At 38.8% G+C, this 12,129-nt stretch overlaps 1 long non-coding RNA gene across 1 annotated transcript in view; it reads left to right on the top strand.

The window, feature by feature from the left end:
* The window catches only part of LOC126082772 (uncharacterized), a 421,330-nt gene that overhangs the window by 124,031 nt on the left and 285,170 nt on the right, over window positions 1–12,129 (top strand). The gene's annotated exons all lie outside the window — the stretch shown is intronic.

Genomic DNA, 12,129 nt, shown 5'->3' with positions numbered 1-12,129 from the left:
TTTAATCAGTAGATAGTGTCCTTCCTTATCCTTTGTGGTGGATTTAACTTTGAAGTCTATCTTGTCAGAAATTAATATTGCCACTCCCGCTCTTTTTTGATTGTTTTTTGCTTGATATATTTTTTTCCATTTTTTGAGTTTTAGTTTATTTGTGTCTCTAAGTGTAAGGTGTGTCTCTTGTAGGCAGCATATAGATGAAACGTATTTTTTTTTTTAACCATTCTGCCACTCTCTCTCTTTATAAGTATGTTTAGTCCATTAACATTCAGCATAATTATGAATAAGTATGAACGTAGTGCTGTCACTTTGATGTATTTTTTGTGTGTGTTGTTGACAGTTTCTTTTTCCTACTTAATTTTTTGTGCTGAGCAGTTAATCTTTATATAATGTCTTTTCCTCTTATTTGTTGTTGTTGATTTTGTTTCTACTGAGTCTCTTTTTTTTTCTTGTATTTTATTTTTATGAGAAGTATAGTTACTCTCCTTTGTGGTTACCTTAATATTTACCCCTATTTTTCTAAGTTTGAACCTAACTTTTATTTCTTTGTATCACCTTTTCTTCCTCTTCATATGAAAGAGCTATGACAACATTTCCTTGTCCCTCTTTATTATTTCAATGTTGTCTTCTTTTACATAATGACATTGCAGTTTCCCCATTGTGAGCATTTTTTTATCTTGATTTATTTTTGTGCTTTCTCTGCCTGAGTTAATATCTGATTGCTCTGTCCAGTGTTCTAGTCTTGGGTTGATACCTGATATTATTGGTTTTCTAACCAAAGCACTCCCTTTAGTGTTTCTTGTAGTTTTGGTTTGGTTTTTACAAAATCCTTAAACTTCTGTTTATCTGGAAATGTCCTAATTTCACCTTCACATTTGAGAGAGAGTTTTGCTGGCTATATTCTTGGCTGGCAATTTTTTTTCTTCCAAACTTTATATAAGTCATCCTATTGCCTTCTTGCCTGCATGGTTTCTGCCAAGTAGTCCGAGCATATTCTCATTGAGTCTTCTTTGTACTTGACGTTTCGTTTATCCTTAGCTGCTCTAAATTTCTATCTTTATCTTTGGTTTTTGCTAGTTGGATTATAATATGTCTTGGTGACTTCCTTTTAAAATCTACCTTACGTGGAGTTTGACGAGCATCTTGAATTGATATCTTCTCATCTTTCACGACATCAGGGAAGTTGTCTGCCCACAAATCTTCAACAATTCTCTCTGTATTTTCTGTTATCCCTCCCTGTTCTGGTACGCTGATCACTTGTAGGTTATTTCTCCTGATAAAGTCCCACATGATTCTTAAGCTTCCTTCATTGTTTTAAATTCTTTCATCTGATTTTTCTTCAAATGCAGTGGTGCCAAGTGCCTTGTCGTCATGGTCCCCAGTTCTGCCTTCCGCTTGCTCGATTCTGCTCCTCTGACTCTCTCCTGAGTTGTCTAATTCTGTGATTTTATTATTAATCTGAATTCCTGATTGATGTCTCTCTGTGGATCCTCGCAGCTTATTAAATTTTTCATTATGTTCCTGAAGAACCTTTTTAATTTCTTCAAGTGTTTTACCTGTGTGTTCCTTGGCTTGTTCTGCATATTGCCTGATCTCCTTCCTTGTGTCTTGAAGAATTCTGTATATTAATCTTTTGAATTCTGCATCTGGTAATTTCAGGAAGGCACTTTCATCGAGAAGATCCTTTGATTCTTTGTGCTTAGAGCTTGTTGAAATGGTCATGGTCTGTTTCTTTATGTGGTTTGATATTGACTGTTGTCTCCAAGCCATCTCTAAGTTACTGTGTTAGTTTATTTTATGTTTACTTACCATATCCTAGTTTCTGGCTTTGTTTTGTTTTGATATGCCCAGATGGGTTGTTTGAGTGAGCTAGCTTGATTATTTTTGTCTTTGGTCCTCTGACGTCCTGTCACCAGATGGCTAGAGCTGTTGTCATGTATATGAGCTTATGAGTCCATTCATTTTTCTTGTGTGGATTCAGCTCAGGTGTCCAGGTCATCAAGTGTGTGATACAGGTTCTGTGCTATCGTCTGAGAAGGGCAGGGGTGTTTGGTGTAGGTACCAGTATCTGGTTGCAGCAGGGGGTCACTCTGTGAATAAGGCAGGGGGTTGAGAACTGTCCCCCACGTGTATCTGAGGAAAGCGTGACTCTGTTCCCTAGAGCGTGCAGGTGGGTGGGTTCTGCAGATGGACCATGGGCACCCAATGCTTTCAGTTATAAGGACTGGAAGGTACCAGTTATCCTTGGACCCCTGTTTTGGGGACTGTGTGTCCTGAGAGGAACCACCAGTGCTTAGGTCCCTAATGTGGGCACGTGAGGACTCTGTTTAATGCACAAAGCTGTGCAAAATATCAAACACCCACTTTTCCACTGCACAGCTTAAACAGCTGCTGTCTCCCAACAAGGGCGTATTTTTCTGGAATATGCCCAGACTGGCCCATGCAGGGGGGAAAGGTATTCAAAGTCCATGGACTGTTTATGCCTGGACAGGAGCTGCTTCTGTCCTGAGCTCCCCAGGTTAGTAAAAAAAAAAAAATTAATTAGTAGAGCTGGAAAATTATCTTTTCCTCCTGTTGTGAATTTATACCTTCTCCAAAACCAGGAATATTTCTTCGAGTGCTCAGATGGGCCTATCTCAGGCCCAGGGAAATCTACAGCCACTGAAGCTGGCTTGGGGTCAGAGGCCGTGGTAAAATATACGCAAGTATTTAGCCTTTGCCGAGAGTGCCGGTCTTCTCTAGTTCCAGAGGTGTGAGTAGATTTGGTGGCTGGCTGCTTCTCCCTAAGAAAAGTGTGGTCAAACACTACCACCAGCCCACTGCAGCCACTTCCAGGAATTGTGCCTGAGGAATCTCAGCGATTCAGGTCCTACAACTTCTCTCTGTTTCTGAATGGTCTCACTCTTCCCATGCCACTTAGTCCATATTCTAACTTTGCCTTTGATGTTCAGGGCTCCTAGCTTATGATAAATATACTCATTTCACTTGATTTTCCAGGTCTTTGTTGTAAGAGTGATTCGCAGAAGTATCTGTCTATTTAGCTATCTTGGCCCTGCCTCTGTGCCATTTCCATGTTTTTGCTGCCGTGAACATGAGTGTGCGTGTGTCTCTGTTTGAGAGCTCTTATTTCTCTAGGACATATTCCAAGGAGTGGAATTGGTGGGTCACATGGCAGTTCTATTTCTACCTTTTAAGGAAGCTCCAAATCGATTTTCAAAGTGGTTGTACCATTTTACATTCCCACTAGCAGTGTATGAGTATTCCAGTCTCCACAACCTCTCCTATATTGATTATTTTGTGTGTTTTGGACTACTGCTGTCCTTGTTGGGGTGAGATGGTATCTCATTGTATTTTGATGTGCATTTTTCTAAAGGTAATGATCGTGAGCACTTCCTCAGGTATCTGTTAGCTTCCTGAATGTCTTCTTTGGTGAAGTGACTGTTCATGTTCCTTGCCCACTTTTTAATTGGGTTATTTGTCTTTTTGTTGTTGAGGTTTTGCAGTATCTTGTAGATTTTGGAGATGAAATGCTGATCAGATTTGTTGTAGCCAAAACTTTTTTCCCGCTCTGTAGGTTGTCTTATTAGTGTTTTGGTGAAGTGTTTGGATGAGCATAAGTGTTTGATTTTTTAGGAGTGCCGAGTTATCTAGTTTCTCTTACTGTGTGTGTTGTTGGTGATGTTTTGTATACTGTTTATGCTGTGTATTAAGGCTTCTAGTGTTGTACCTATTTTTTTTTCCATGATCTTTATTGTTCTAGATTTTACATTTAGGTCTTTGGTCCATTTTGAGTTAGTTTTTGTGCATGGTGTGAAGTATGTTCTTGTTTCATTTTTTAGCAGGTGAATAGCCAGTTATGCCAGCACCGTTTGTTAAAGAGACTGTCTTTTCCCTATAATGGACTTTGGGCCTTTTGTCAAATATCAACTGCTCATGTGTATGGATTTATTTCTGGATTCTCAGTTCTGTTCCACTGACCTATGTATCTGTAATCGTATCAGTACCACGGTGTTTTGACTACAATGATGGTATAATAGATTCTAAAATCAGGTAGTTTGAGGTCTCCCACTTTGTTCTTTTTCTTCAGTAATGCTTTACTTATCCGGGGCCTCTGCCCTTTCCATGTGAAATTGATGATTTGTTTCTCCATCTCATTACAAAATGCCATTGAAGTTGGGATCATGAATCCTTGTATCTATAGATCGCTTTGTGTAGAATAGTTATTTTTCACAACGTTGAGTCTTCCTGTTCATGAGTAAGGTATGTTTTTCGACTTATGTAGGTCTCTTTTGGTTTCTAGCAGTGGTGTCTTGCAGTTTTCTTTGTATAGATCTTTTACATTTCTGGTTAGATTTATTTCTACGTTTTTTATCTTTTTGGGGGCTATAGTGAATGGTATTGATTTGGTGATTTCCTCTTCGATGTTCTCCTTTTTGGTGTACAAGAACACAACTGATTTTCCTATGTGTATCTTGCATCCTGGAACTTTGCTGAACTCTTCTATCAATTACAGTAGTTTTCTTGTTTATTCCTTAGGGTTTTCTGTGTATAAGATCATATTATCTGCAAATAGACACATTTTACTTCTTCCTTATCAATTTAAATAGATGCCCTTTATTTCTTTCCCTAACCTAATTGCTCTGGGTAGGACCTCCAGCACAGTGTTGAATAAGAGTGGTGATAAAGGGCATCCTTTTCTGGTTCCAGTTCTCAGGTGGAATGCTTTCAGATGGTCTTCATTTAGGATGATAATGGCTTTTAGGTTTGTATAAATACCCTTTATTATGCTGAGAAATGTACCTTCTATTCTTATATTGCTGAGTGTTTTCATCATGAATGGGTGTTGGACTTTGTCAAATGCCTTTTCGGCAGGAATTGATAAGATCATGTGGTGTTTTTGTTTTATTTATGTGATTGATTACATTTTTTTTTTTTTTAATGTTGAACCATCCCTGCATACCTGGTATTAATCCCCACTCGGCATGGTGAATTTTTTTTTTAATATATATTGTTGAATTTTATTGGTTAGGATTTTGTTGAGGATTATTACCTCTAATATCATGAGGTCCAATTGTCTATAGTTTTCTTTTTTGTGGAGTTTTGACTTGGTTTTGGTATCAGGGTTATGCTGGCTTCATAGAATCAGTTTGGCAGTGTTACATCCTTTTTTATGCTCCAAAATACGTTTAGTAGCAGTAATGTTAACTCTTCTCTGAAAGTTGGCATAATTCTCTAGTGAAGCCATCAGGGCCAGGGTTTTTTATTGTTGTTGTTGTTCGGTGTTTTGAAATTAAGTTTTTTTAATCTCTTCTTTTGTCATGGTTTATTTAGTTGTTCTATCTCTGTGTTAGTTTAGATAGGTAGTGTGTTTCTAGAATTTTTTGCATTTCTTCTAGGTTTTCAAATTTGTTAGAGTACAGTTTTTCATAATATTGTGTTACGATTATCTAATTTCAGTTGGGTCGTTGTGATATCGCCCATCACATTTCTAATTTGCGTTATTTGCTTCCTCTCCTGTTTTCTTTTGTCTGTTTGGCAAGTGGTTTATTGATTATGTTAGTCTTTTCTAGGAACCAACTTTTGTTTTCCTTAGCTCTTTCAATTGTTTTTCTATTCTCTATTTCATTTAATTCTGCTCAGATTTTTATTATTTGCTTTCTTCTGGTGTCTGAGAGCTTCTTTTGCTCCTCTGTTTCTATTTGTTGGAGTTGTAGCGTTAGTGCTTTCATTTTTGGCACTTTGTTTTTTTGTTTTGGATGTGTGCATTTATTGCTATAAATTGACCTCTGAGACCTGCTTCTGCTGTGTCCCAAAAGTTCTGGTAGGTTTTTTCATGTTCATTTGATTCTGTGAATTTCTTTATTCTGTCCTTAATTTCTTCTATAACCCAGTAGTTTTTGAGCAAGACATTTCCATATGTTTGATTTTTTTCTTTGCTTTTTCTGTTAATGATTTCTTTTAAGGCTTTATGGTCAGAAAAGGTGCTTTGAAATACTTCAGTGCTCCGGATTCAGTTAAGGCTTGCTTTATGGCCTACTGTGTGGTCTATTCTGGACAATGTTCCAGGTGCATTGGAAAAGAAATTATACTTGGCTGCTTTTGGTGCAGTGTTCTGTATATGTCCATGAGGTCAGGTTGCTTGATTGTGGCATTTAGGTCTTCTATTTCTTTATTGAGCTTCTTTCTGGATATTCTGTCCTTCACTGAAAGTGGTGTTTTGAAGTCTCGTACTATTATGATGGAGTTGTCTCTCTGCCTTTTCAATGGTGTTAAAGTTTTTTTTATGTATTTTGGAGCTCTGTCATTTTCTGGGTACTATTTATTATGGTTACATCCTCCTGGTGTATTGACCCATTAATCATTATAGAATGTCCTTCCTTCTTCTTTGTAAAATAGATTTTACTTTAAAGTCTATTTTGTCAGAAATCAATATTTGCACTCCTGCTCTGTTTAGATTGTTGTTTACTTGAGAGATGTATATATATATTTCCATCCTTTGCGTTTTAGGTTGTTTGTGTCTGTGAGTCTGTTTCATGTCTCTTGTAGACACAAAGTGATAGATCATGTTTTTTTATCCATTCTGCCTCTGTGTGTCTCTTAATTGGAGCATTTACTCTGTTTACAATCAGTGTAATTACTGTTAAGTATGAGCTTAGTGTGCCATTCTTGTCTTTTTTTGTGCATTATTAACAGTTTCTTTATTCCACTTAATTTTCTGTGCTGGGCGGTTTTTTAAATGTATTTTCATCTTTTCATTGTTGTTGATTTTGTATTTGTGGAGCCTTTATATTTTTCTTGTTTTTTATTTTGATGTGTAGGATTGTTAGTTTCCTTTGTGGTTACCTTACTCTTTACCCCAATTTTTGTACATAAAAAAAAAAAAAAAACATATAAACCAACCTTTTATTTCTTTATAACTCCTTGACTTCCTCTCCATATGAAAGATGTATGACTACATTATTTAATCCCTCTTTTTTGTTTTAATGTTGTCATCTTTTACCTAATGATGTCACGTTTCCCTATTTTGAGTGTTTTAGCTTTGATTTATTTTTGTGATTTCCCTGCCTCGGTTGATATGTAGTTGCTCTGTCCTGTGTTTCAGTCTTGGTTTATTGTCTTATGTTATTGATTTTCTAAACTGAAGTCTCCCTTTAGTGTTTCTTGTAATTTTGGCTTGGGTTTTTGCAAATTCCCTAAACTTTTTTTTTTATACAAATGTCCTAAATTCGCCAACCGTTTTTTGAGACAGTTTGTTGGATATGTAATTCTTGGCTGGCAGTTTTGATGTTCAAGACTTTATATAAAGCCCATCGCCTTCTTGCCTACGTGGTTTCTAGTGAATAGTATGAGCTTAGTCTTATTGACTCTCATTCATAGGTGACTTTTCATTTATATCTAGCCACTCTTAAAATTCTCTCTTTACCTTTGGTTTTGGCAAGTTTGATTATGATATGTGATGGTGACTTTCTTTTGGGATCTACCTTGTATGAGGTTCAATGAGCATCTTCGGTGGATATCTTCTCATCTTTCACGATATCAGGGAAGTTTCCTTCCAACAAATCTTCCACAATTCTCTCTGTATATTCGTCCCGCCCCGCCATCCAAATTATGGGCCCCCAGTGCTATTGGCTGTAGGGAGTGGGAACCACCACTTCTTCTTCGATCCCTGTCATGGGTGGCTAGGTGGCATGGGTGGAGACACCAGTCCTCAGGCCTCTGATGTGGGTATGTGTTGACCCTGCTTAATAGACAGAGTCATGTCAAATGTCATGAACCTTCTTCTCCACCATATAGTTGAAAGAGTTAAGTGAGGGTTCAGGTATATACCCTGTTGTACTGTGCTAATGAGGGCCTACACTGTTGAAATGGGCCCACACAGGTCTCTGCAGGGCTGAAAGACATTGAAAGTCTGTGGACCTCTTATGCCTGTGCCTAGGCAGAGAGTGTTTCTTCCCTGAGTTCTTGGTTTAAAGGATTCAGGAGGTAGTTTTTCCCTCTTTGTGAAATTGTTCCCTCTCCAATGTCAGGAGAATGGCTCAGGGAGCATGATGGATCTTTCTTTCAGCCCAGGGGATGTGACAGTCTCTGAAGCCGGCTTGGACCGAGTGTAGAGCAGGAAGGGGGCAGGTAAATGGGAGAGAGATTTTTCCCAAAGGGGCGTTTTTTGATCTGCAGGGTAGTTTAGACTCATGTACATATGTTTTACCAGTTGAGCACCACTTTTCACTGGTTTTGGAGGTGGGAGTGGAATCTCCATCCATCGGTCTCTCCTGATTTGGAAAACATGTCCCAAACGCTATTGCTTGCCTCACCGCTGGCACCACCCAATCCTGGCCTGCAGGGTGATGGTTCCCGCTGGGTCAGGTCTGGCAACTCTTCACTGCTTGTTAACTGTCTTTCCCTCCACCTGCCTCTCAGTCCGATTCCTCACCTTTGCTTTAGATGTTCAGGGCTCGTAGATTGTCATACATAATCAATTCCCGCATTTTTTTCAGATATCTGTTGTAAGAGGGACCATGGGAAGCATCTGACTACTCCATGATCTTGGCCCCACTACCTTTGTGTTTGATTTCTGAGGGTGGAGTACTTGTGGGGCGTTGCTTATATCTGGAAATAGTATGGAGATTTAGTTGTGAGCCTTGCAGGGATTGGGAGAATTGAGAGGTGTGGGTGCTTTTGTGCCGGTTATTTGGGACTCTGTTGGAAATGTGTTTATGTGAATTCACAGTGTGGGGATTGTGTATGTGTTGAATGTGCTCTTGGAAGTTGATATTTGGATTGAAATGTGGGTTGGTGGTTTTTACATGAACCTTTGTGATTCAAAATAAGTGAGGTTTTGTGGGAGTGTGCAGGTCATGAGGTATATAGGCATGTACACTCAAGGACTTGGAAGTAAGGTGTATGCAAATTTTGGCTCAGGGTAATACTTTGGGTGTGGCACTTCTGCCTTGAATTTTGGGTCTTCCTGTATATCTAATGGCAGGTTTGGAATGAGTTTCTCTGCTTGACGTTTGGACATATGAGGGAGTGTGCCTGTGTGTGTTAGCTTGCGTGTAAGGCCTTTTGGTTTTGTATATGTTGGGAATGAGGAAGGATCACTGGTATGTACTCAGGGCATGTTGTATGGTTGTGTTGCCTCAGTGCTTTCCTGGAGTTGCACATGCATCTTCCATGTTTGGTCTGGGGTTTGTATGATTTTGTATTCAAGAAAATTGGGGATTGATTTCTGTTTGGGTATTGTGGATTGTTTGATTATGTATAGGCAGGCATTGTGAGTTATATTAGTATTTGAAGATACAGGGTCATATTCTGCGTATCTTTAGTGTCCTGAATAATTTAGGTTATATTCAGGTTATGAGGACAGTTGTATGCGTAATGAGTTTGTATGTTTCATGAAGGGGCATGGCAGTTTGGATGAATATTTTCTAGGGTCAGGTGTAATATGTTTCAGTAGGGAGAAGGGTATATTCTGGGAAATGAGGAGGTGGGCATCTGATGAAAAAACGAGGTTGTGCATTTGCACAGGGAGTGGGAGAATTGAATTTGTGTATGTACTGGAAGCATGTTCATATGTTTATGTATGAGATTTTGAGAATGTGACAGTTTTGGAACATAGGATAGAGGGCCTGAAATGGGGTTTCCGTGTATTTATATAGGATGTGCAAGAGATATTTCTTTTTTTTGAATTTTTACTGTGCTTTAATTGAAACTTTACAAATCAAGTCAGCCTCTCACACAAAAACATATATATCTTGCTACATACTCCCAATTACTGTCTCCCTAATGAGACAGCCCGCTGTCTCCCTCCACTCTCTCTTTTCGTGTCCATTTCAGCAGCTTCTAGCCCCCTCCCCCACCCTCTCATCTCCCCTCCAGGCAGGAGATGCCAGCATAGTCTCAAGTGTCCACCTGATCCAAGAAGCTCACTCCTCACCAGCATCCCCCTCCATCTCATTATCCAGTCCAATCCCTGTCTGAAGAGTTGGCTTTGGGAATGGTTCCTATCCTGGGCCAACAGAAGGTCTGGGGGGCATGACCACCAGGTTCCTTCCAGTCTCAGTCAGACCATTAAGTCTGTTCTTTTTATGAGAATTTGTGGTCTGCCTCCCACTATTTCCTACTGCCTCAGGGGTTCTCTGTTGTGTTCCCTGTCAGGGCAGTCATGGGTAGTAGCTGGGCACCATCTAGTTCTTCTGGTCTCAGGAGGATGTAGACTCTCGTTAACGTGGCCCTTTGTGTCTCGTAATTACCTTGTGTCCTTGGTGTTCTTCATTCTCCTTTGATCAGGTGAGTTGAAACCCATTGATGCATCTTAGATGGCTGCTTGCTAGCATTTAAGACCCCAGATGCCACCCTTCAAAGTGGGATGCAGAATATTTTCTTAATACATTTTATTATGTCAGTTGACTTAAATGTCCTCTGAGAACTATGGTCCCCAAACCCCTGCCTCTGCTACACTGGCCTTCGAAGCATTCAGTTTATTCAGAAAACTTTTTTGCTTTTGGTTTAGTCCAGTTGTGTGTTGTCTTTCCCTTCACCTCAAATAGTTCTCATGTACTATCTAAATAATGAATACCCTGAGTTCTTGGGTATTCACTATTCATGCTCCCTCCCTCCACCCTCTCATAACCACAAAAGAATGTTTTCTTCTCAGTTTAAACTATTTCTCAAGTTCTTATAATATTGGTCTTATACAATATTTGTCCTTTTGCAACTGACTAATTTCACTCAGCATAATGCCTTCCAGGTTCCTCCATGTTATGAAATGTTTCACAGATTCCTCACTGTTCTTTATCGATGGGAAGTATTCCCTTGTGTGAATATACCATAATTTAATTATCCATTCATCCATTGATGGACACCTTGGTTGGTTCCATCTTTTTGCTTTTATAAACAGTGCTGCAGTGAACATGAGTGTGCATATACCTGTTCATGGAAAGCCTCTTATTTCTCTAGGATATATTCCGAGGAGTGGGATTGCTGGATTGTATGTTAGTTCTATTTCTAGCTTTTTAAGGAACGATCAAATCGATTACCAAGTGGTTGTACCATTTGACATTCCCACCAGCAGTGTATAAGTGTTCCAATCTCTCCACAGCCTCTCCAACATTTATTATTTTGTGTTTTTTGGATTAATGCTAGGCTTGTTGGAGTGAGATGAAATCTCATTGTAGTTTCGATCTGCGTTTCTCTAATGGCTAATGATCGTGAACATTTCCTCATGTATCTGTTAGCTACCTGAATGTCTTATTTAATGAAGTGTCTATTCATATCTTTTGCCCATTTTTTAATTGGGTTATTTGTCTTTTTGGAGTTGAGTTTTTGCAGTATCATGTAGATTTTAGAGATCAGGTGCTGACCGGAAATGTCATAGCTAAAAACTTTTTCCCAGTCTGTAGGTAGTGTTTTTACTCTTTTGGTGAAGTCTTCGGATGAGCACAGGTTTTTGATTATTAGGAGCTCCCAGTTATCTAGTTTTTCTTCTGCATTCTTAATAATGTTTTGTATACAGTTTATGCTAATGGGGCTCCTAACGTTGTCCCTATTTTTCCTCCCATGATCTTTATGGTTTTCGATTTTATACTTAGGTCTTTGATCCATTTTGATCTTGTTTTTATCCATGAAGTGAGGTATGGGTCTTGTTTCATTTTTTTGCAGATGGATATCCAGTCATGCCAGCACCATTTGTTAAAAAGGTGGTCTTTTCCCCATTTAGCTGTTTTGGGGCCTTTGTCAAATATCAGCTGCTGATATGTGGATGGATTTATGTCTGTATTCTGAATTCTGTTCCATTGGTCTATGTATCTGTTGTTGTACCAGTACTAGCCTGCTTTGACTACTGTGGCTGTATAATAGGTTCTAAAATCAGGTAAAGTAAGGCCTCCCACCTTGTTCTTCTTTTTCAGTAATGCCTCATTTATCCGGGGCCTCTTTCCCTTCCATATGAAGTAGGTGATTTTTTTCTCCATCTCATTAAAGAATGTCCTTGGGATTTGGTTCGGACTTCCATTAAATGTATAGATAGCTTTTGGTAGAATAGACATTTTCATAATGTTAAGTCTTCCTATCCATGAGCAAGGTATGTTTTTCCACTTATGTAAGTCTCTTTTGGTTTCTTGCAGAAGTGTACTG

This window comes from Elephas maximus, chromosome 9, assembly GCF_024166365.1.
Source record: "Elephas maximus indicus isolate mEleMax1 chromosome 9, mEleMax1 primary haplotype, whole genome shotgun sequence".
In the NCBI taxonomy this organism is placed as follows: Eukaryota; Metazoa; Chordata; class Mammalia; order Proboscidea; family Elephantidae; genus Elephas; species Elephas maximus.
The sequence above is the reverse complement of the archived record's forward strand: the minus strand, read 5'-3'. Positions and strand labels throughout refer to the sequence as shown.